We start from the raw sequence: 26,600 nt of genomic DNA, 5'->3' as shown, positions 1-26,600 counted from the left end.
ACAAATATTGTCATATCAATTGAGTGAAAAGTCAAACGTGTAACGTAATTTACTCCGCTTCGCAAAGCTCATATTAAATTTGAAAGCAGAAGCCTGACAACACTTGAGAGGGTAGCAAGGTTTATTTTGGAGAAAGCTAATTGTTTTTGTGTAGTTTATTTTATTAGCAGAAACCTCTCCCAGTTCAATTTTAAATCGACAAAATATGAGCTCCTTTATTGCCTGTTCATCAGGCTGGGATGTTCATGCTTATCTTAAAATTAATACTTCTAGCTGTACAATATCCACAGCTGTATAAATCAATTTTTTAGGAGAAAGCTGCCACTTTTTGCTTAATTTTAGGATAGATATTTGGAATTGCATTCAGTGCCTATGCTGTTTTCTGTCATCTAGAGTGCTACTGGAAGACCCCTTCCATCCCTTACCTACCCGGTTAACACAGGCACCTGAGCTCCTTGCTGGCTGCTCCTGTGCTGACTCTTCCTCCTCTCTGCTTCAAATAAGAATATTCAGGAAAAATTTAGTTTCTCATGAGGAGATAGATTTTTTTTTTGGTTACTGAATAACTGGATGTTTCAAAATTCAACAAAAGCTCTCTTTTTGACTGTGGGAGAGCTCTGGGCTCCTTTACAGTCTCCCTTTCATATTGTGACACGGAGCATACGGATAGATTCATCCATCTGTGTCTAGCTCAGGCTTCTTTTGTGTATCCTTTATGCCGTTAAATCTTGCTAGTCGGGACCAAAACTTTTCGGCAGAAAAGACTCTTTCACATGTTCCCGCTGACAAGGAATGGTTTCATTAAGGGGTGAGATGGTTCCGTTGTCTTTTTTGCATAATTTGAGAGATGACGTTTCTGAGCATTGATCACTTCTGCCATTTGTTATTCTATTGGTCCTTATAGTAGATTTAAATATTTAGACTTAACGTCAATACCGTCAACATATTTCCATCTTTTTTTTTTCTGTATGTTAAGGTGGAAATGACATTTCACCTTTCAGTGAGGTCTTAAGCACTTGTTTAATTGCTCAAGTCATATTTTACCGTAACATCTTTTCTAATACTGGTAATGTTATTGTGGTTAGCTGAAGTTCAAATTCCATTAAGAACAACTGCAGGTTCACACCTCAGGCACTGTTTCAACCCCTCAAGAGATCAGTATATAAATTTACACTGTAAGAAAGACCTTGATGGGAAAAAGCTGTGCAGCCTTCTCTTTTTTTCCCCATTATCTGCAGAGTACAGAAAATGGTGCAGAATGAGACCCTTGGGTGGATAATTGTCCTGTTTAAATGCGTATATAAATGCCTTTAATACTAACGGACCACAAGTAGGTATTAAGGGGCAAACAGTGCATATGTTTTACTACTGGGATCAATGTCTTACTCTACCTGACCATTGCCTATCAGGGAGGATCAAGGCAGTGGTGGGAGAGGAAGGATGGTTTACTACTTCTACTTGTTGTATTTTGAACCATTTGGAAAATACAGCAAATATGAATTTTAGAGACAGTTTTGAGGGGTTATGTTTCCTAGTTCCCAGAAACTGAACTCCATTTGGTGTGTGTTTCTGCTGGGAGACGGTCAGTAGTATGAGAAACATAAAGGACAAAAGGAAAAAATTCTGAATATGCCTATTTTTAGGCAATTTCCTATCCAGATTGACATAATGTTTTGTCTAGTTTTCCCAAGAACTAAAAATAATCTCACTATGACATGGTTCTCCCCCAACAAAGGGTCTTTCTGAACGGTTCCATGCCCAGGGAGTTTATAACTTGCTGAAAGTTTCTAAGATGATATCTAAAACTAAGGCAATAAACCAGGTTCTCATTAAAAAAATAGACATGTAATATCACAGTTGGGCAAGAGTGTCTGATATAGGTGTCTCCAGATACTCTGCTGTCAATTGTAGGCTGTTAAATCACACGCGATACCAAAAGATGCCACATACATCTCCCCAAAGTCACTAAATTAATGAGAAACATCTCAGAATCTGACCACACACTCAGAAAATAAGTGCCCCTCGTCTGAGACAGGCTGATGAGTGGCCATCATTTACCCACGCACAGTATTCTCTGAAATTCTGGCAATGCAATTTATAGAAATGTTTAGTATTTTCTATGAGTTATTGTATTTCTGTCTTGTTTAGGAAGGAAATATAGATGCAATCTTAATTTGGCCTATGGATTACGCAAAGACAAGCAATGAAAATGATATCCTAGCTTGCAAATAAATAAATTAAAAAAAAAACCCCAGGAGGTCGATGCTGTTGAGGGTGTCGACACCTTCAGGTGAGCCTGCGCGAAGGGTTCCATAAACCCGGGGTTAGTTACGGGCTGTGGAAGTGCTGAGATGTCACAGCTACACTGGTTGGTAAGAGCTGCCAGTGCACCATCACCCCCAACATCTGCCCAGCTGTGTTAAGTGCCTGCATGTACATCTCCTCCCGAGTCAGAATCCCTGAAACAGTGATTTCTGCCCGTCTTTAAAAGCTTAATTGCCGGCATATTCAATGCGATGAGTCTGTTCTGCAGTGGGAAGAGAGAGAGAGAGGGATAAAAAAAGTTACTTTAGAAGAGCAGTCAACAAACAGAAAAGAACCGATTTAGAGAGAATGTTCAGCTATTGCTCTTTTATCAAAAATGCCAAGTGCTGTCGTGAATTTTGGCCTGTTTGAGAGAGGATAACGTAGGCTAACACTTGCAGTTCTCCAGGAGCAAATAAGACATGACGGAAGGGTTTCCCCCAGTTTCCAAAAGGAACTTTGTTTATCTCAAAACTATTCTATTCCTAAGATTAATGAATTAAAAGAGAGGACTCGAAAAAAAGAGATTGCTGCCTCTGAAATCTGATCTCTGGTGAAATGAAGAGATTCACTCAACAGTCAGAATCCAATCGAACTGTTGAGCAGGAATTTCTTTACTGGCAGCACTGGGGTCACCCTGGGGATTCCCCACCCTAAGGGCTCCCCAGAATTGCAAGGGACATCGGTTTACATACACACAAATCATACATATTCATTAGATTTCCTGGGAAGGGGTGTCTTGTGAGAATAAATCCTGGAATTCATTTACATAGTCCGAGCATGCGTAGTAGAAATAGAGTGAGGGGCTTCGGTGGTCGAGGGAAGAAGTAAGGAGTCTTCGTCATGGTGTCTGCTCTTTCCAGGGCACGTGCTGTGAAGCAAAGTCCAAGTGTCTTCTTCCTAAATCGAGGAGATCATCCTCCCTAGATTGTATCTCTCAGTCCTTGTGTTCAAGTTCCCTTCATCCGACTTTGCCCAGTTGCCCACTGAAGGCTTTGAGCCTGCCATCAGTTATACAGGGAGCCTTTTACTTCTGTCCAGACAGACAGAGGCCGAGGGAAAACGGCTGAGGAGTCCTTGGGAAACAAACGCAAGGAAAACTTCCATGCAGCACAGTTTAGTCTTAATCAGAAATTAATTGGTGTGAGCCCTTTCGCTGGGCAAAATGAAATGGCAGTTTATACTGATTTTTTTTTAAATATAGTTTTTCTATTTTTTTTTTTTCTTCATTGCATTATTCTAGATTACTTGCTCTTTCACTTGGAAACAGAGTTTTGTTGGAGATTACACCCTTACTTATGTGACGGGCATAGTGTTCTTAAAAACTTGCAGCTCTCAGCTGCTTTGAACAAACTGTGAAAAACAGTTTGATAACAAACTATTAAAAATTTCAAGCTTTTCACAGAAATATAAAATGCAGTGTACTTAACATTAAATATTCCACAAAAACAGCATGAAAAATTTGTAGGATTCCTCTCTTTAAAGATTACTGGGTTAAACATTGCCATATGAGGGTATTTGTTTGGGTTTTGTTTTGTTTGTTTTTTTTTTTTCATAATATAAAATATGGTAATAACTAAAAAGATTCTCAAAAGAAACAAGCATGGGAAGGTATGTTTGTATACTTTTCAAAAAGCAAAAATGAGAATGCGTTAAAATACTGTAGTGTATTACAATCTTTTGTGTGAAATGTAAGCAGATTAATAATAAAGCATTAAGCTAAAAGGAATTAACAGCTGTAGGTAACATAAACAAAAAAAACCCCAAACTTACAAACTTGGATTCTGTCTTTTACCATATTTTACCATATTTTTTTTTCAGCTGGGTTCAGGTGTACATCAACTGAAAAAGCAAGGACGTTAGCCACTTGCTGTTGTTGCTGACAACAGTGTGCGTCAACGCCGAATCCCAGACAGAATTCTCTGATTTGTTAATTCATCTTCCAGCTTTGGGTAACAAGCTGGACCAAAAAGAATTTATTTTTTTTTTCTCCGGTTTACTGGGGAAAACCTTAGTTTTTGAACCAGCTGGCCTATCAGGAAGCAGGCCAATAGTTACTGTTGGCAAGCCCTTTGCACAGAGATTCTGAGAGTAAACAAGGTCACATTTGACTTTTTTGTAGAAAGTCCAGATAAAAGCGTTTGCCAAATCCTTGCAATGGGGAAAAAAATCCATGCAATAGTATTGTCCAGTAACTTTAGGGTACAGAATAAAGTCTGTGTGCTTTAATTTTTGTAGAGGTTGCTCTTCTTTGATTATTTTCTTGATCTGAAATTGAGGCAAATGGAATGACGTGTTCAAGACAAACCTTTCTGTTCTAGTTTCCTCAACCTGCTTCTCAGTACTGCCTTGGTTTATTGGTGTTTGTTTTTGTTTTTGTGTTGGGTTTTTTTTTTTTTAATATATGCCATATTCACTGTAAATCTCACTCTTTCTTGAGCTGAGACAGATATAAGTTGGCTGAATCACAATTAACGAGCCATAAAATTAACAAGATGTAAATTGCTTCTTGAATACTGGGATGCAATAAAAAAGCAATTTACCTGAAGACTTTAAAATATATGTGTAATAAATGCAAGATAAGGAAAAACATATACCTGTATCTATGTTGTCATGGCTTGTCCTTAGACAGCACGTGGTTTCTAGTTTTGGTAAAATTTATTTCTAAAATAATATCAAGGCATGGGTGGACGGTACTGAGAAACACAAGTGCTGGAACTGAACAATAAATAATTCAACTTGGGATAGTTTCCTTTGTTGTTTTGTGATCCTTTTCTATTGCTTCTTGAAAACTTCAGTGTCTTGCTAGGTGTATTTTTTCACAAAATACAACAGTGTGTGCAGGGGACTAATGGAAAAAAATCGACAGAGAGGCCGCAATGGGATGGGAGAGTCTTTTCTCCATGGAGACAGCAGGACGTAACTGCTGTAGGAAGTTACATTTGTAGGTGGTACTTTTACACAAAGATCACATGGAAAACAAACTGTTTACCAAAAAAAAAAAAAAAAAAAAAGCTTCTATAATTGGTATCAACATATTGCATGTGTTCACCAACATGTCTGTGTTGGCATCAGAATGAAAATGATTAAAGCCCAGAATGTGGATACGTAAAGGTCAAATTCCGAAAACTTCATTTTCCAGAAACCGCAATGAAGAAGAAATTTCTCAAGAAGTTTCCCAGGGTTTGGTTTGCTTAGCAGAGGGGTTTGTTTTAAAGTGTGTTTATTATTTTGCCTCTTGGTAGAATTTCAGTGAGCCTCTAATTGTCACCCACTTTATGAAAAATTTACTTTCTTCGCGGTACTGGAGGATGATATGCTTTTGGAAATGTTTTCACATTTTTAAACACGGTACTGATTTTTCTTTTTTGCTGAAGGAAGTGATTTATTTCTGCTTTTATGTTTCATGGTGTCTGGTACACGTATGGCCATTAGCAGGCTCTTGCATCAGGGCTATGTGTAAGACTATCATCAGGTAGGAGTGCAAATTAAGTAAAAGCTGATTGTATTAAGTCAGCCAGAGAGATCAGTGACTCCAGGACAACTGCCAAAGTCTCAAGGTGTCAATACTTGTTCTTTTTTTAAACAATGAGAATAGGAAAAAACCCCAACAAATGCCACGCAAAACCTATAAAAGACAATACTGCTGCAGTTCAAATGCTTTTGTTTCTTTATAAGGAAAGGCATTGTGATAATACTTGAAAATGCAGAAAACAACCATCTGCATAATTCTGGCTCTAAGTTTAGACGTTTGTTGATTCTCTGGGATCTCCAGTATTAGTTTTGCTTTGCCGCTAAGGTAGGCACAAACCTTTGCATCTGAGCTGTGTGACAACAGATGTCCTTCACCGCTGGGCGTGTGTCCCTATTGTTTAGCAAATCTGAGATCTGTTTGCCGCCCGTCGTGAATGTTGGTGTATCGCAGAGACGACCCCGCTATTCCCCCTATGTGGTTTATCTCTGCCGATCAGCAGCGCAGTGTTTCTGCAGATGTTATCAAACACAGGCAGCTAGAAACATCTTGCCTTGTGCCTAAAGAGCTTTTCAAGCTCTGAATGTACCAAAAAGGCATTGGTGACCTCTTTGAGATCTTATTTTCTTCAGTGTGCATGAAGTCTTTTTTTTACAGAGAACGTGATGACCTGCCAGATGTTGTAACTTGTGAGGTATGTTTCCTTTGTGTTACTACATTTTTCATTCCTGTTTGTAAGAGCTGTTTAGTCTCAAATGCTGGAAGAAGAAGAGAACGGCACACGCTGGTTTGCTGTGTTTCAGCCCTTCCAGGGGTGAGCTGGGCAGTGAGAGCTCTGATACGCTGAGCCCTTGACCTTTCCAGTGGGAATACTGGTGGTGCTACCGTTTAGTCTGGAGCATAGGGGTTTGGTGCTGGTGATGGTGTTTGCTCTCAGGATGAGTTAGGGCTCTGGCATGCATGGTGACAGGTTCTAGAAGGTGATTTCTTGCATTTTTTTTTTCCAAAGCGCTGCTGTAAAAAGTGACAGAGGTATTTAGGAGCCAAAATCATCTCAATGATAGATCAATAGATCTGAACATCTAACTCGCTTACGAGCTGCTAAAATTTTATGCCAAGCTGCTGTGAAGCTCTTTGTTCCTAAAGGTATACATTGCTGGCATAACTTTTTATCCTGAAGTCCTTTACGTGCTCCAGTGATGCAAAACTCAATAAGAAATGTGCTTTATTCCAACTGCAACGATGTAACACAGGTCTTGTGATCATGATCTCTTTTAATGAAAAGTTAGGGAATAACTGAGCAGAGCAGAACTCTGAAGTTCTGCTTCATCAGTGGGGTTAAAAAAGCAGGGGGAATATATATAAGAAACACAGAAGTGTATCTCTGTGTGTACGTATATATAAAGGAATCTTTTTGTTTTTCTTTTTTTTCCTGTTCAATAAGGTGCCAAAGATACTGAGATGAAGTTCCAGAACAGTAATTTTAGTCACTTTCTTGCAGAATCACAGGAACTTGCATTCGGTTCTTTATTTGACATTCTGCTTTTAGCTATTTTATTTCATGTTATTGAAAGACTTGCTTTAGATTATTGTCTGTTGGAATGTCATCTTCCTTTTCTGAAGTGTATATTCTACTTTGTACGTATCTCCTCAGGTGTGATAAGTATTCCTGAAAACCAAGCTGTGCACTGTCAACAGCAAAATACTCCCAAGAGTTTACCAGATTTTGAAATAATAGTAGTTTGATTGACCTTGTTCGTAAATTGCTTGCTACAAAATCAAATATTTTTCGTTTTAATTAGTGCCTTAAAAAGACAAGTAGAGAATATAACCAGAATACTTCATAGTAATAACATTTTGACTGTAAAAAAGGCAGAAAAGGGTCAAAAAAATTACATTTATAGTAATAGTGGCTGTCCAGATGTGAGAGCCACTATCACAGATCACAGGGACTTAAATCGTGTCATCAAGTCTACTGACAAAAAAAAAAATATTTTTTTTTCCAAGAAGTTTTAGAAAGCTTTGAAATTCTAGGGAATCAGCTGACCTGAGTATGAATGTGTGTAAACCAATAAAATACGTTAACGAAACATGAAATTCGCGATAGATTTTGCGTTTATTTTTTTGACAAAGCAGCCGCTGTTTTTTTTGACAAAGCTGCGTTGCCCAGTCTGAAGCACGGCGAAACTTTCCTTAATGCAGCATGTGCTGTTCTCTTCTTCCTTCAGCATTTGGGACTAATCAGCTCTTACAAACAGAAACGAAAATCTGGTAACGCAAAGGAAATACAGACTACTGTTCTGTTATGACAGTTCATAATGGTTCAGTCAAGTGCTCACTTTAAAGCCAGAAGGATAAAATGCAAGTACTTCTTTTGTTTACTTCTCTCAATACGTCAGGTTATTTTTCTGTAATATCAGCTGTCATTTAGTTTGACGTGTCATTGTGACAGAAGAAAAATTGAACTCTGGAAATGCTTTCTCCTGCAGTTTGCCTGTTACGTTTCAAGCTACACTTTAGGTATAATTGAATGACTAATCTCAGGGTAAGAATTTTTTTTTTTTTTTTTTTTTTTTAATGCACAAGGATTACAGTATCAGTTTCTGTCTGCATGCTCTGCAGAGACACTGCCTGTATTTCTGGATTTCTTGCTCACACAGAACTGTGTGTTCCTGAAACAGGTCTGCTGTGGATGCCAAAAAAGAAATTGAAAACCTGTTCCTGACCTGGAGATGCTGGGCACTGAGGAGCTGATAAAAATGGATGCCTGGCTTTCATGCAGTTATTACCGTCCTTTAGCTCCTACTAAGGAAACGTGAAGATGGAAAGCGCTATTTTCAGTTGTAGTAGCTGTTTTGAATGGCGACAGGCTTTTGAGAAGAACAGAAGTATAAGTGCACCACAGCAGAACAGAGAAAAATGCTTAATCCATTGAATGGGTGAAACTCTCCTTCCCACAGGGTTTTGCACATATGGTCTTGGGGCAGTGCCAGGAACCTACAGGTGCAGGCGGCCTTCCCTTAGTCTTCATTCCCTTCAAGCAGCTCTCAACCTCACAACTCCTTGAACTCTGGCACTACATTGTTTTTTCCTTCTTACCAGACGATCTGTAAAGGTTTTGCCAGCCAACTAGAAAGCCCGTTGCTTGAAATCCTTTCAAATACTTTGTCTTAAAAAAAAAAAAAAAAAAAAAAAAAAAGCACGTGTTCTAGCAAGTCTCAGAACTATTACTGATTGTCGTCGTTTTGCCCTGTAGAAGGAGGTGAAGTAGCTCTGTGATGTTGCTATAGTAGCTGCAGTTCTTGAGTGTCACCCTGAGAGAGACAAGGACCACGCAGGCTACTCCAAAGACAGGCGGGGATTAATGCTACTCTATTTGTAGACTCACAGTTCCGAAAGGAAACCTCGGGAGATCACCTAATCCATACTTTCGCCCGAAGGCAAGGTAAACTCCACTTAAAACATTCCTTACAGACATTTGTCTTAACCTGATCTCTACACCGGAGATGGAAATGGAGCAACATCCTTGAACGATTTATTTCAGCACTTAAACAATTTGTCTCTCTCTTCTTTGTCTTCAATTATACAGTGCTTTTTGTCATCTGTCATAGCTCCTTAGCTTTCGTGATGTGCTTATTTGTGAGGTTTGAACTGCAGGTAAAATAGGGTGATTCAGACCTCCTAGATTAGTTTAAAATATGGAAGTGAAGAACAAAAGGAAATAGACATTCCTTTTGCTTAAAGTTAACCAAATGAGCTCTGTTTGAACCACTTGGCTTCCAGCTATATTTCACTTAAAGAAATACGAGCAAATTCTGCTTCTGAAGCACATCATGCAGATTAATTTAGGGACTCTGGGACTATTTATTGTGCATAACGGTATCACGGGGGGTAATACATCATTAGTTTGCACAGAGGCTTTCTGTAATTCAGAAGAGAATATATACTGTACCCTAGCAGAAAATAATGTATGCTTGGTGAAAATGATCTGTCTGAGCATTAGTGGATTTGTCAAAATAACAGATCAAAAATCTAATGTGAAATTTGTGTTTCAATAAATTAATGGAGCCCATCGCTAGGACTTGAGAAAGTAGTTTATGATGCTCTGACAGTGTAGTGGCCGTGAATTACCTGGATCAATTTCCCAGAGAACATCTAGCCAGGCAAAACAAGTCTGCATTGCAGCATCCGGTAGCCTGGAGTATGCCGGGCACGTCAGAGCCAAGGGGTGTACAAGGAGTTCAGCTACAAGGGATGTGACTGTTGTATGCGAAGACACGCATAGCTTTTGGGTACCTGAACAGTGTCAGCTGGTCTGCAGGTGGTTCGAGGCCACGCGGGATTAGGTGACAGATCCTGTCACCTTGTCACGTCCCACCGGAGGGGTAATCGGGCACAGTTTGTTGGAACTTTTCACCTTTTTTTAAATAAATATTCAGTTAAAAATATTTACATCTGTCGATAAGCATATCAGTTTTATATGTTTCTCTGTGCTTGTTGATTGTAAGAGTGTTACGCTCTTTTAGTACTGGCTGGGAAGATGAGTCAAGGTTTTCCACAAGGGAAAATCAAGACACATGGGATTCATCCATCTGATGTGAAATATTAAGTGAAAGTGCCTACAGTACACCAGGCAGGAAGAACACCTCATTCATTTAATTCACTGGGAATAATTCATTAACCGACACTTCTGATTCGTGTCAGTCAAAACTAAACTTCCATTCTGAGTTAGCTCTCACTTTATGGTCCTTCTATTTCAGAATAGAAAATTTCAGTATGCTGGATTTGACCTTAAACCAGCTTTATGCCCACTGTTCTGTTTGATGCATCTGGGAACTATTAGTATTCTAATGATACCATTACCTGTGAAATCATGTTGGTCCTGAAATTTATCGCAAGTGGGAAGAATATTAATCCCAGTGCCACTGAAATATCTGAGTTCTGGTGCCGGTTTTAAATCTCTGACGCCTTTAATGGTGAATATTAGAAACAAGAACTGGATGTATCTATGTACCTGTGTATTTTTGTGACAGTCCGTTCTTTGGACGCGCAGTGAACTTAAAACCAAACTTCCGACTTCTTTCTATGTCACACTGCTCTACATAAAAGACTTGGCCCAGATGAAAATCCGTAATCTAGGATTTCTCTGCAAAATACTGTACAAATATCTGTTTAACAGCCTGCTGAAAGAAGGCCCTGGCTGCTTTGGTAGGATCTCTGTTGAATGGCACCGGGCTTTTCGTTTTGTCTGTCAAAGTTGCTGTGGAAAAAGGTTGGTATATCTATTTATATCTTTGATATCCTCATGCTCCAGAAGAGTATCTACTTGTTTCACTGGTGTGGTAAGACTAGGACAGGAGCTCAGGGTATGACATCCTCGAGTGATTAATACATTTCTTGAACGTGGTCGTATGTGAGGATGCATTCAGAAAGCAGAATGGCTCTTTCCCGTTGGTTGGCATTATGGCTCAAGTGCGACGGAATTAGTGCTCGGATGTTTGAATCAGTTTTAGGTAATCCCCAGCCAGAGGTTGACATGGCTGTGTTTCTCTTCAGCAATGTATATTTTAGTCAGAGCTTTACCGTGCCTTACAAATAGAATATTACACTGACTAAAAAGTGCAGTTTCATGCAGATTGCGTTTGGTGACAATTTTAGTCCCTAACCTTCCAAGTAATTTTTCTTTTTAAAGTTCATTAATATATTTCTATAATGCTTAAGTTTGAGGAATGGGATTCATGTGGGCAATTGGGTGTCACTAAACTAAGAGAGGCATCCGGAGTCTTAAACCTGCCCTTGTCTTGAGTCATGGTACAAACTGGAACAGTTTAACAGGAGAGGTCAGGGGAGATTAATTCTCTGTAGCCCACAGTTTGAGGCAAGTTGTTTGAAGATGAACAGCTGAAGTTTGTGTTCACACTCCAGGAACTGTGATTCCTGCTAGCATGTGTGCACAAATTATGGGACTGGTAGGAGGTTGAGAGACTGAGAAAAGAAGGCTAGGCTGGGGAGAGTGTAAGCATCTCTTTCCATGCTTTTTCTGTCTAAGTCACCGTATGAGACTTTTTTTTTTTTTTTTCCTTTTAAGAAAATCTGCAAATGGAAATGTTTTATTTTGGATAAAAATAGGTACTGTGTTGGTACTTTTCACTTCTTTTTTCATCAGTTTGTCACTGATGACTAACTGATGAAGTTCTGACCGAGTGTGGTTTTAGTTTAGTTCTAGAAACCCATACAAGGGTTGCTCTTAGGCACAGTATTAAATTAGCTGGGCATATTCTGATTTCACACGTTAGCATTTGACAAAAACCAAACATTTAAAAAAAAAATCCATTAAGAAATGTTGCTGGAATATTTGAATCCAGCTGGACAGAAGGATTCTGACTAGAGACAATGACTCTTTCATGCTGCACTGTTGGAAATATCCTCGCTTCCAAATAAATTAGTACTTAGGTGACAGCAAGTCCTAACTGATTTCCGTCTCCCAGTCTCATCTGCCCGTCTGTCCTATCTGTTTAGTCTCTGTCACTGCAGATATGAATGTCTTCCAAACATTGAAGGTGCCAGAATTTCTGCTTCTGTTTCAGAGTGAAAGCCTATGTGCACAACATCTGCAAATTAGGGCTAGCGACAGGAGAGGAAGAATTAAAATGTAAATCTGTCTGTGGCTGATATAAATCAAAGTATAAACCTTGTACCATCTGAGGTAGTTGCATATTAAAAAAGGTTTGTATAATTCTGGTAATAAATGAAAACTTTTTTCTTCTTTTCTTTTCTTTTCTTTTCTTTTCTTTTCTTTTCTTTTCTTTTCTTTTCTTTTCTTCTTTTCTTTTCTTTTCTTTTCTTTTCTTTTCTTTTCTTTTCTTTTCTTTTCTTTTCTTTTCTTTTCTTTTCTTTTCTTTTCTTTTCTTTTTCAAATTATCTTTATCACATCTAGAAAGGAAAATGGGTGCAAAAATATTCTTTTTAATTTTTTGGTAATTTTAATTTTAATCCAAGTTCTTATCAGTCAGTTCTGCAATTATTTCTAATTGTTCCAAACTCACAGAGGTTAAGGTATAAACTGTACTCCATTGAATATTCTAAAACCCAGAGTATTAGCAAACGGCCAGAAGATCAAAACAGGCACCTGAGAAGTCTGTTTCCCACATAATTTGCATCAGTTTTATCATGATTTAATGCAAATAAGTATTGTGCTCATACTTATGCAACCAACTGATCATTTGCACAAGCCAAAATCCAGTTTAATGAATATGTAAACAAAGGAGAAATGCAGATTGTGTTTTCCTGTTTGCATATGTTACTGTATTTCATAAACATTGAGTCCTAACGATCTGGGGTGCTCGGGTTAAAGAAGTCACTGGGCTTGATTTCATGGCTAGAATTAGCAGATGGCTGTCTATGGCCATGTGTATTTCTAAGCATTAATTCAATAAAAAAGTGTAACATCTACATTTTTTTTTGAATGAAATGGCAAAATAAAGCAAGTACAGTTACCAACCCAAACCTCTGCCCCGGATTAATTAAGATTTTCCGATTCTCAGAGATCATACAGCCTGGTTTTGGAGGCAGCCGGAAAGGATGTCAAGCAGGAGTGTCTCTACAACTCACAGTAAGAACAGGTCACTCGCAAGATGTCTCATCAAAACAGTTCTGTTTGCAGGGTCGTTATTACAGATTTGGGGAAAAAAAAAAAACCAACAAAACAAAACAAACCAAAACCGACAACCAAAAACAACGGGAGGGGGATTTGTGTGTGTCTATAAATACAGGAAAGACAAATTACCGTGGCTCTTATCAGTGCTTTTTCTTCCAGTCTAATATTTCTGTTATCATAGTTAATTCTTTCTGTGCTCATGGGAAATTTATCACGATTGTCTTTCAATTCTTTGTCTTCTCAAGTTCACCATGAGACCGATTCCCCGCTCTGTTTTGTTTCAGTGCGTCTTCCCACCCCCCAATTCAGGTTGTCAGCCTTCTCAACAACCATGAACTGAGGATACTTCTACCCTTTGCAATCTTTTGAGAGGTTTTATTTCTCCTCACCCCCAACAATGAATTAACGTTTAATTTTTTTAGGCATAAGAGCCATTTCTCCCTTTTTTTTTTTTTACCTTGCCCTGAATCTGGTTTTGATCCCACAAGGCAAAAGCCTTTTAGCATACGTGGTGGGTGGAACACGGGGCTTTAGCGTGTTACTGACTTAGTAAACCCGAGAGCATCAGCACAGCCCAGCCAGGCAATAACTTTTTTTTTTGTCCCCTTCCTTTCTCTTAGACTGATCTTTAAGGAAGCAGCAACGCTTTTTTCATCTCTCTGTTTATGACTCCAGACCTTTTCAGTTTTGATGTTGCTTTGAACAGCAATTGGAAAGGGATATCTGAACTCATATTCAATGTCTAGGGATTTCGTAAAGTCATCTTAACAAGAGTTCAAAGTAAATAATATGAAAACATTCAAATAATGCATATATATTTCTAATTTGTGTTTGTGTGAGTGATAGTAGGAAGGTACTTTGTTACGCAGATGTTGCCTGTGTCTGTATCTGAAATGGATTTACAAGAATGCTTTACCAGATTAACGACAGGTTTTCAGATTCTCAGAATCGTGGGGTGGTTTTTAAACTTACAATTCCTGCTAAGTAATACGTTTTGTTCACCCAAGCAATAGCAAAAATTATATTCTGAAAACCGCACACTCTGGAAAGCATATATAGAAACAGGGATGGCTGGCTGATGGTTTGAGTTACAGAACTATGTGATTCTTAAGATTCTCAGGATGTTTCATGGCTTAGGTGGCTGCTCTGCACCGAGAAACGGGTTGTGCTCTCTACATCAGTGCTATAATGACCCTTTAAATTGATGGCAATGGTCCTAAGTTGGAAGCAGACTGGCTGTTGGCCTCCCTATGACTTATGGAAGAACCAGGTGGTGGTCTGATATATGAGGCTTGAGGTTATTTCCTTAAAATATTTAATTGCAGGAATTCCTCAATATCTCTCTGAAATTCTTGCTAATTCTTTTGTATGTCTGTAATACTCTGTATGTAATTTCCCTGCCATGGGAGGGAGGATGTCCTGACGTTATTCTAGTTGTGCGCTTTGTATTGATGTGTAATCAAATTGCGACTACTAATAATTTAATTTCATTAGGACTTCTTTTAAACAGTATGGGGGAATGTCGCTATTTTTCAAGACTACATCTGAGACACGTGTTTCCAGTTTTACCATTTCTCAAAGTTTTCCTGTTAAAGTGGAAAGTTATTTTTTGCACGGATCAGAGGACATTCTGAAAAAAGTCGATGATTATTCCTTTCAAGTGGCAGCAGTGTTGTGACTCACCCTTTTCATGGGCATCATTCCCTACATTCGTAATGGATTTTGAAAATTAGAACAGGCTACTGCCAGCAAACAAAATATTAATGAAATGTAGGGTTGCATAATATAGTTTTTGCATAATGTAATTTTTCCCAGAAAATGAAATGACCACCTCCTAAAAATAAACTGAGGAAATGCTTTATAGTCTTACTTTGCTGTGAGCCAAAAGGTATTTGGGCAAGAGCCTGAATACGTCTACACTGGCATATTTATTATTTACAGAGTCTCTGCAGCTTTGATGCATAAGATGAAACTCCTGAAGGTGTGTTAGATGGTTTATCACAATGACTGCTGCGTTAATTGTAATCAGTTTATCATATTTTTAGTATGAAATAGTTTCAGATGTGTTGAAAAGTGTTACAGCACTCAACCAAGGAAGTGAGGATGATGAGGGCGGTTGGAGACTCAGGAGTTCATCAGCACACATAAGTAAACATTTTCTGATAAATTACCTGGAAATTTTCTCTCAGTGGGAGAGAGATGCTTGACTGGTCTACAGCAGTTGTTAATCAATCAATCAATCAATCAATCAATCAATCAATCAATCAATCAATTCCTAGGTGTAGATTAAATTTAGTTTGTCCTTGTTTACTGCCTGATCCCCCAAGTGACAACACAAACCTTTTGTTCCCATTCTCACGCTTCTCCCACCTAAAGCTGTAAGTAGGGATTCAGATCAAGGCCTTTAGCAACAACCTGGGGAAAGCAACTGGGATTTCTACAGTCAAGGGGAAGGTAATAAATAATTGTTATTAGTCCGTTAATCCTCTTTTCCATTAGTGGCAATGTCAGGTAAACCTGCTTAGGGACTCTTGAGGAATGCTACGTGGATGATTTATTGTATGTGTAGTTTTAGATGTAATTTTGAAACGTGGTACCTCTATAGATTGGCCCAGTGACAGAGCAGAATAGCGTGTGAGTTACAGCACCCTACAATGGGCAATTTCAGTCTGTCTTTTCAGCTGATTCCTCAGCCTTCTCAGTTAGTGCTGGCTGCACTGGGGGGATATAAACATCATTTGCTGCAAAGGCTGGCAGGACACTGTGGTCAGAGTTGAAATTAAAAAGCTTTCTTTGGCGATGCGCTTGGAGGACAGGTTTCATTTGGTTCCTTTTCTCCTGCCTACTTGCTGTTTGGCATATGACTATTTGTAAAAATGAACCAGTAATAAATTCATTTTCCTACTCTGCATCACAGGTGCAAACAGCAGTTAGGATTTTATAAACGTTTTCAAAGATCAGGGATTCATTTTAACACAGTATGAGGAAGAATGTTTACTCTGTATTGAAGAGTGGGGTAGTAATGAATTAATTCTAAACTTTCTTCTCTTTTATAGATTTAATATCCCTATTGATTTAAAAATGCAAAATGCTCTCTGCCAGAAGATGACAGTTCCTCAAGCTCTCCTCAAAAGCAGTGCTGCTCCTGTCCTCAGCTGCGTTTGCTTCTGAGAGAGGACTCAGCTACTTTTTTCATTCTGCTTGAAATTCACTGCACAAAACTCCAATGCAACTGAGCAGTGAGTTGTAGAGCACCTGCAGGCAGGGTGCAGGCACCCGATAGCAGCATGACTCAACCCTCCATCCATCCCGTTTGGCATTCAGTTCGATTTGCCTTATGTTCGGCTAAGAAATGATCTGCTAGATTCTAGACAAATGCACTCTCCTAACACTTACTACATGTTTTATTTAAAGCTTGAAGACAACGTTTATATATCATTGTGATTTGCTTAGATCTCGACTGTGATTGTGCTTTGGTAATCATTTTAAAATTATGGAACGCAAGGCAATTGAGAAAGAACACGCACAAATTATTTAAAGGCTGACTTTTCTTAAAAGAGAGTTATTAAACAGGTTAGTCACAACCGTGAGTCACTCAAATTGAGTCATGCTTACTTTTTGGTAGCTATAGATTATCTTGTTTTCCTGTTCCTCCATGCAGCTATGAGTAATGCTGTATTAAGAACTATTACTGCTTTGGAGAATGGCTTTTCCCTACTCTGCCTGATGCCGTGCTGAATACCTTTTTGTGTTGGGTGGTTTACAATGTCATTATTTGGCCCATTCTTTCAAAACACTTGAGTACACTTGAGTTCCGTAAAAAAACCCAATGGAATATGCCGAGTGTTGAGTCACGGAGAGAGACAAACAAGTAAAAGATCTATCAATCCATGATTGGCACCATTTCGGGGGGGGTTAGGAGATATTAATAGTCATCCTGGTTTACATTAGCCCTTTGGCCACCTACAGTGGCTGAGCCAGGAGCTTTGGGATAGTTATACAGAACGGAGACGATTTGTGAAGAACAAAAAAACCAAGAAAGGATGCGGTGGCACAAATATATCCTGAGATGGCAACTGGGTTGGTGGCTTAATAACTGTTGAAGCTGGGTTTGGATGTGTTGGGTTTTTTCCTTCTATCTTTGTAGTGAGCGTGCATCAACACAGCTGTAGTGTTAGGCATAATCCCAGAGCCTTTACAACCAACATTCCAGTCACAAAATTAGCATAATATATACTGGCCAAATGTTTTCGGTTTGGTGGCTACCTAAAATTAGTCTGAAACTGTGTAGGTGCTTAAATGTGGGTTTGGGAGCCTGGATTTGGGTTAGAAAATGCAGGCTGTAGTTCTTCAAGCATCAGCAAAGAGAGGGAAGTTACGGTGGCTCTGAATATTCCTGAATATGCCCACATTTAGACTGCAATGTTAATTGCTCTTTTTTAGTAAGTACTGTCAGCACTTTTGTTAATATAAAGGCACGATGTCATTTCCTTGTAATCTTTACCAAAAAAAAAAAAAGATATTACAGTCAGAGTTTCATGGATTATTTATTATTTTCATTGGATCTGCTTCTGGGAATTATTGTAAAGACTCTAATTCTCTGAAAAAATGGATAGCTCACCTAGAAATAAAGGTTTCTTCCATGACTGGTGTCTTGCTGATTGGTGCTGCATGACTACTAAATGAAAAATATTATTAAAATTAGAATGAAAACATCTTTCTTATTTTTACTCCTCTGCTGAATAATGTAAAACCAAAACCAATTTTCTCTAGTTTATCAAAGAGGTCGGGGGACAGACAATTTGTATTAGAAAATGTGATGATGTCATGAAGAGCACTCGATGTGCTTTACAACAAAGGATTTAAAAGGGAAAAGTAATTTTCACTGCCCTTTTGTAACAAAAGCTACCGCAATAGATAGCGAAGTGGTAAAGCTGCTTCCTGCATAAACGTCTTTCCCATAGGCTTCTCCTTCCTTTCAACAGATCAATCGAGGAAATACTTGAGGCACAGACAGTTTTCACTGGGACAAAATTTATGAGAGAAAAGGACATTTGTTGAGTGTCATCGGTGGTTATAAAGCTTCACAAGGTCATCCCAGAAAGAATTCTTGCCTTCAAATTCTTTTTGAGACTTAAAAACTGTTGCTAACCTGAGATGGGAACATATTAAAATAAATATCCAGTGGAAAAAAGGAATATGGGATGCATTTTATAACGGAAGGACTGACTGTTCCCTGTGTGTGCTACAGCAGTTTAGTGAACTAATTCTATGTCAGAATGAACAGACAGCTCTATTGCCAAGTCTCATTAAGTGAGATTTGCCCTGGTCCTTGGAAGAAGACCTCCCCCTAGGAATTGGAAAGAGCCACAAAGCTTGGCCCCATGAAAACCTTAGGCTGTTGTAAGGACCTTTCCGTTGTGCCGTTGGTGGTAGATCACCTGTGGTCTGGCTATGTCAGAGCTCAGATCTTGGTATTTGGGGCAAGAAACGTCATTCCCTAGGAAATGGAGATGTCCTGGTGGTCCTGGTACAGGGCACGTCTGCGGACGTGCTTGAGCTCAGTGCTGTCTCAGGATAGCAAGGGAACCAAGCCAGCTCAAAAGATAAAAACACAAACACTTAAGCAGTACGCAGTGCGGCAGGAGAATAAAAAGCCAGGAGTACAGATGGTGTGTGATTATGTGGATATTTCCTCAGTTTCGTAAAGAAATTAGGTCCTGTGTTCCCTGTGATTCACAAATAGGAATGGCTATTCAGCATTCTTTGAATACGATCTAGATTCGTAAATAGAAAGTAGTTCATGTTGAAGTTGTGGCATATAATGGTGCAGTTTTATGTTTTATATCTCTGATTAGTTTGTACATTAATACCTCGTAATGTGTGTGTGTACCAGTTCGATTGTCCTGCAGGGCAAGAAAAAGAAGAAGTAGGAAGCAAGCTATGAAAAATAAATATTCAAGGACTTGAAGGGTCTGTCTGGCTTTATACCCAAAAACGTATTCAGGCACATCAGATCGAAGGGATCAGCCCTGCTTGGCTAATAAACATCGCGGGCAACCTTTGGGCGGTGTGAACTAGCACAGCTTTGCATGGACCTCCAGTAGGGCTGCCCAGCCCCCTGAGAGCGGCCTCTGGGTGTTTTCTGGTTGTAGTCGGAGCACAGACAGACACACACACACAGGTTTTGTAAACTGGAAAGAGGCTTAGAGGGCATTCAGTGTGAATCTGTTTTTAACGTTACCTGAACGGTGCCTCAGACATCTATGGGACTAATCAGTGGTGGCCGGGTGGTGCACTGGACATCCTTGGGGAGGAGGCCAGGTGCCCTTTGAAAAACACATAATTGCTGATGGCGGCCATAAACACATAAATGCTGATGTAATGGAGCTCCTTGATAATGCTAATTAAAGAGGTGTGGTGGGTTGACCTATAAATCGCTGAGAATAAGCTCTGATGTTAGGCAGGAGTTGCTGTAAGTTGGTTTTGTAATGTGACTTCTACACCTGTAGAGATTTTGTTTTAGATCATTCTGGCTTCTGTGCTGCTGGGAAGATGAAGCTACAGGTGAAGCGAGGTAGCGTGCACTGCTCTGCTAGTTACATGGGGGAGGATAGCGAGCAGGACTTGCCAAGTACCTCGTAAGTAAGTATAACCCTACAGACAGCTGTGGGGAAAAGGCAAATACTGAATTCTTTCAGGTTTATGGCTCTGGGAATAGATGTTTGGAGGAAATATAAGCATGTTTATACACGCGCGTGTGTGTGCATGTGCACTCAGGTTACACAATTAGATTCCCAGGTGGTGAGGAAAGAGCTCTGCAAAGGGAAATGTGAGGGGAAAAAAAAACAAAAACAAAAACAAACAAAACCCAACCATGTGCTTTCTTGCTTATCTTTTGCTTTCAGAAAACAAGTAGATTAGCCATCAAAATCAGCATTGCTCTAGATAGCAACAGTCATCTCCCCGAGAAAGAGCCAAGAACCATGAGGTACCTTCAGACATATCTCACATAGGTCTTTCTAGTGTCGAGGCTTAACAGGAACCAAATTCTTTGGCTCCACTCACCCACAGACCCAACAGAAAAAGGCATTAATGTTTTTTGAATGTATGAGCGGCTCTTTGCTTGGTTTTCCCTTTACTTTCAAATACTCAACTTTTTGAGAAAGTGGTTTAGCTGGAGTTCACCTTTTCATTTAATTTTTTTATTGGAAAAATACTGGGAAATCTATACATTTGAGTGTTATTTAGGCATTCTTGCTCAGAAATTACAGTCTGGCCTCTACCTGTATGATCACATTCAAATTGTTGAGCAAAATCTGCACTAGGAAGAAAAGGACGTTCTTGAATGTTTGAGAGTGAAATCTATTCCTGGCTGAGCTGTCTAGTTGTGATTGTCTTCAGACAAAGAAACACAAAGTATGGAACTGCCTATTTCTGTCTTTCATTAATTTTGATGTTCACAAGATGCTAATTCTGTTTAATAACTTTCTGATATGTAATACTGATTAATACTGTTCATGTTCTCCATCGGTTTTAGTAGGCCTCTAGAATAACCAGACTGGGAGTCTGAAGGAGGAACAGGACCGCACCATTCCTGCGCTAATAGATAGCTCAGCCAAAAAAAAAAGAGGCAACGCAGTTTTGAAAAGCCACCGCCACCAAAACGAAACAAAAAACCCCACTGCTGCCATGATCTAAACACATCCTCCACACAGGCTGTGCTCTGTGGAAGAAGTATTATTTTTTTCCAATGTTTTTGCCTTTATTTGACTTTTCTCTCCCTGCTATCGGAAGCAAAGGGAACATGGTGAGCTTGCAGACACATCAGACAGATAAATCGAGTCAGAGAGGTCATTCTTGCAACTCTGATGTTTTCTTAAGTAAGAAGTGGTGAAGATCAAGGCTTCTTAAATATGAATGTATACTTTTGGGTGTAGTGATCTGCTGAAGCATTCTGGGCACCTCAGTAGAATTAGGGGTATAAGGGTGGGTGTGTGTGTGTGTGTGTGTGTGTGTGTGTGTGTGTGTGTGTGTATTTTTCTCCATCTTGCAATGCTCAGGAGAAAAACTGGGTTTGAATTAGTGCTGTGTTGAGTCTAGCCCAACTTCGATGTAAACCTGCTGGAAATATTTTTGTCACCTGTGGCAGTATTAAATTCTCTGCAGTGGATGACTGCAGTCAAACAAGTTTTAATGCCTGTGATGGCTCAGTCACTAGCACCGGTTTGATGGGTACAGTCGGGTTTATCGTGCAGCCTAGTGCGTGCTGGATAATGATTCTTGGGCATCTTTAAGAGATTTTCAGCAGAGCTGATGGCACTTCATGAAGCATCTTGTTCTCTAATAACAAAATTAGAGGCGCAGTTCTGTATTTCCAGTTTAGCACACTTAAATCAGCAGACCTATATGATGTAGGTTTATGCCAGTTAACCAGGGCACCAGTAGTGGTGTAGCCTTCCAGCAGGGAGCTTAGTGTGGGGTCTAGCCCCAGTGATTATCACTGTTCTTGGGGAGTTTCCCCATTGGCAGGGTCAGTGCCAGTTCAGGTGTGTGTACCTGAGCTGCAGAAGTGTAATCCAAGTGATGGGACTGAAGTGCTTCACGAATCAGAATTTCCAATCTGCTCAGAATTGTGCAGTCCCATATTTTTCCTTTTAAAAGCACAGGGATCTGCCAGAATTATGGCTACGGGGTAGATATGCCTCTCGCAGTGCAAACTTGGGTGTACTGTGGGAACGTGTACGGCATTCATACTGCTTAGAAGGCTTGAGTAAGGAGGTATGTGCATTTAGATCGCTCGCTGAAATATCTTCGGAAAATATAACCCTGAAGGTCTGTGCAGTTGCACAGTCTTATCTAACCCAACATATCCACGCCTTATGGAATTGCCCTGGATTGGATTATGACAACTGTATCTTGCACCTACGCTCAGCTCGAGTCTCTTCCTGCATGAGCTTGTCTGCGCATTTTGAGCCGTACAGCAAGATCAGCTGAATTCTTTTTTCCCCCCAGGTCCATTCGCTCAGACAATGTGCTAATTAGGTCACGGAGGAAATCAAAGATGTAGAAAGGGGATTGAGCTCACCAACTGGCTCCTATATGTAATTGCTGTATTTTAGTTTAATTTGTCTTAAGATGTTTTCTGATGTCTCTGAGAATCACGTTACCCATGAAAAGGCAGACTGCACATCAAGAAAGCGAATCAGTGAACACAGGAGTATTTTGAGCCGCGGAGTGTAGCATTCAGTATTTATCACTACAGGAGAGGGGCATGTGACTTCTCTCTCACATGGCAGCTCCTTGGTTTATGACTTGCTGATTGGAAAAGAGCAAAAGTGTCCTGCAGGATTCTTTTTGAAGAAAGGGCAAGGCACTGGAAGGATCCACAGCGCTAACATCCAGCTGCAGAGTGACCCCTGCTCTTACCCCAGAAGGAAGCCCTGTGTGTTGGAAGGGAACGGACTTGCTGAAGGCAGAGACGAGTTACTGCAGGATCCCTCAGTCTGTTTTCTGGTTAAATAAAAGTGTTCTGTCGGAAGCGTGACCTCAGACGTAGCAGTGTGACCTGACAAGCAAGCATATTTAATCTGCTCCTTGGCGGAGCTGAATGGGTTTTATCCGTGAAAACATATGCCGTGTACTCATACAGGTAGGAGTGAGTGTGTCTCCTTGTTGGTGCGATCTGAGAGGGAGAGGAAGGACTGTTGGAGCACTTCAGGGTATTGCTACTTGGCAGGAACACACGTACTCCAAGGCAAACAAATCTGCTTGATATTTTATGAGTCTCTGAACTCAGCTGGTTCTGGCAGGGATGACTTGACTTCATCCAGAGAGGCCGTAGGGGGGAGATCATTCCAACTTTCCCTTTATTTGGGTAGTGGAACATGAGTAACTTGTTTCCAGAAGTGGAGGGAAGTCGCCTGGGGCTCCTCCTCGCGCACAGTGTGTGTCAGGCCGTGTCCCTCTCGTCCCTCCACGGTGCCTAGTGCAGGTCCCTTTTATGGCCGAACCATAGTGCAAAATGATGCAGCAACTGCAGCACAAGCACTTTGGACTCTGTGGAATAACAAATAATAATGAAGAAAACAGTCTTCCAATAAATGCTAATCACACCCTATAGGTTTGCACCGAATTTGTCATTAAACAGTAGATATTAAATGCAGAAATGCTAACTTTCCCAGAACCTCAGAGAGTTTAGAGTTCTTTGTAAATATGTAATTCTCCCTCTCAACATGCAGTTTATTTCCCAATACAAATTCTTCATTATTCTGTAATTAAGACTAAAAGGCCTCATCACCTACCTGAGTCAGAAATGCCCTTAAGAGAACACAGCCGTTTACTGAGATGAGCAAATTCTCGCAACTGAGGCAAAGGTTCTCTTCTGCCACAAAGTCTGCAGGCCTGTGTGTGTGTTTGTGAACATTTAGACAACTGCAGCTTGACAAGCTTCATTATTCCTATTTTTTTTTTTTTCCTGGCCTTTTTATCTATAATGATTGCTGCATTCTCTCCCCTCTCCTCTCCCCCCTCTCTCCTCTCCCTGAGCTGGAGCCTAAGTGATTCGTTTCAATCTTCCTCCTGACCTTGCAGTAATTCTCTTGACGATACAAACCAAATAAAGAATGGAATTTCTGTGCCAGTCTGTTTGTCAGCCATAAATAGGCAATATATTAGTCAAATTTTCAAAAGTGAACAGCAACAGAGTTCTGAATCCTGGTATCTCCATAATATATGTAGATGTTTGCTTTGGAGTTCAACATTTTTGTTGTCAGCTGAGAGCAGGCATGTGATATTTATGTTGGCTTGATCAACATTTGGCAAAAGAGGGTAAGAACAAAACAGGCTAGAGAATGGGAAGCTTTTTAACAGGGAAAGTATCTTTCCATATGTATGGTATTGCAAAAATATGAATCACTTAAATTGTTCAGCATAGGAAAGAAAACAGATTTAAAAGCCTTTATTTTCAGAATTTCAGAAAGATGTATTTTAACGACTAAAGTCCTTAAAAGTATATTTGCTGCTGAGTGGTGAAATCCAGAGCTTGCCTCACACACAGGCATACCATTATTTTCACTGGGGCTTTAGGATGATGAACACCTGACACTTCCTCTGAATGTGGTGATGAAATAGATCTGGCGCTGAGAATTTCAGCATGTTGAAGGGTGATGTCTTACGGCGTTACAGACCTAATTGACTTTAATGTCAGTATTGAAAATAAGGAGGTAACAGCAGTATTACGCAGTATTAAGCCCCTGTGCTTGAGACTTAGAGGGAAACAGAGATGCAGGCTCAAGCATCTTTGGCTCTACCTTGCGAGGCGGGGTAAGGCCAGAGGCTCCTTGTCTGCTCCAGCCTCACCCAGAGCACGAGGATAGGAAGCAGATGGAGAGAAGTGGGGTCAGATGATAGGCCCAAACCAACGTTCTTGGTGAAATAAGCTTTTGTCCCTAAAGAGAAATTATTTCCTTCTGGGAGAAAAAAAGAGTAAAGTTATTGTGAGTCTACAGTAGGTCCCCTCCTGGGTCCTGCATCCCCAGGAGCAGGCTGGCTTCATCTGTCTGATTAGGAGATTAGCTCTGAAACAGGATCCTGGGTTTAGCTGGTCTTTGCTCCAATGCACTTATTAATACTATTCTCTTTCCCACTAAATCTGTTTTTTTGTTGATGATTTCCCAACCTTACAAGAAGAAGCTATCCAGTAACACTAGTTAAGCACCATCTTTAAACAAACGGAAGTTTGGGAGTGCCCTGAAATAAATGTACAGTGCTTGCCTAGAAGAGATTTAGCGACAGCCGCATAGCCCTGAAGTTCAGACAAACGATGGAAACGTGATGACTTTTAAAACCTGGTGCCGGTCCAAAGCATCTCTGTTTTACAGACTGATCTTCAACCATATTCAGTTACTGGTAATAGCGCCAAAGCCCTGCAGCGTGTTTACAGAGGGCATGAACCAGCGGAGAGCTTGACCTTAACTTTTGTGTGTAGAAATGGAAAAGTCACGTTTACAAGACCATTCTGTGTTCGCTCTCTTTCTTCTGTGGGTGTGCATAGGCAAGTGGGAATAAATAGCCAGTGTCTCTTTAGTCTCTACTTTAATCAAGCCGTGATACTTATCAATATGATTTTGTCATTAAAAGTTGTCATTCCTCCGTTACACACTTGAAACGCTGGCTGTAAACCTGGCCTAACCATTAAAAATTAAGAGCCCAGCACTTAAGCATTCTGGAAGATATTTATTAAAATTAACATCACATTTTTTAGTGGCCCCCCCCTCTACTCTTTGAACATGCAAATCGAGTTTTTGATTGCCACAACAGCTAGAAGCATCTCTTTTGTTCAGGTGCTCTCCTGCAAATAGAAAAACAACGAAGACATTTGGATTTGTATGGTCAGACCCAAGAAACTGGAAACAGGAGGAGAAAAAAAATTGAAATTTTAGGTCTAAGGCAAGACTTAAATGCTAACCATTAAATTTAGCTTTTCTGTTCACCCTTCTCTCAGAAAACCTGCTACTCTGTAGGGCAGAAGGCCCTATAGACGGGCTGGGATACTCTGGTCCCCAGGTATATAAATGGACACATATTTAGATACACACAAATATGGGAAAGAAAAGAGCAAAATAGTGCGTGTAAGCAGGCAGGACGGCTAGGGAGAGGGGAAGGTAAGGTACGCTGTTAGTGCTGTTGGTGGAAGAAGGGAAGTTGTCACGGCTGCGGCTGCTGCCTGGGAAATGTTGTGTCAACACCAGGCAGGGGCACAAGCTGCTGCAGGGAGGAGGATGCTGCACGTCTCTGCTTGGTGCTGTCACCTGCGAGGTGCCATTGTCACAAACAGGAGGGCTCATAAGATGCTGGTGTCTGCCCTGCCTTCTCCTCCCCCACTCCAACAGGAAAAAAAAGTGAGATTTTTTTTTTTTTTTTTCCCCCCTGCTGCTGTAAGATTTCAGGATGATCCAACAGTGTATTTATTAGGTTTGAGAGGTGTTGTTCGAGGGGGAATTCCACTGCTGCCTCAAACCCAGCAGTTTACAGTATCCTGAGTTGACCCTTACTGAATATATTACATCAGATCTGAAACATTTTGTTGCTGGAGCACAGCAGCCTATTCCTTTCCCAGGAACGGTTTCATCTATTGCTTGCTGTTGGCTTAATAACCTTTTGCTA

The sequence above is a fragment of the Athene cunicularia genome, assembly GCF_003259725.1.
Source record: "Athene cunicularia isolate RWA chromosome 6 unlocalized genomic scaffold, athCun1 chr6_part2, whole genome shotgun sequence".
Classification (NCBI taxonomy): domain Eukaryota; kingdom Metazoa; phylum Chordata; class Aves; order Strigiformes; family Strigidae; genus Athene; species Athene cunicularia.
The sequence above is the reverse complement of the archived record's forward strand: the minus strand, read 5'-3'. Positions refer to the sequence as shown.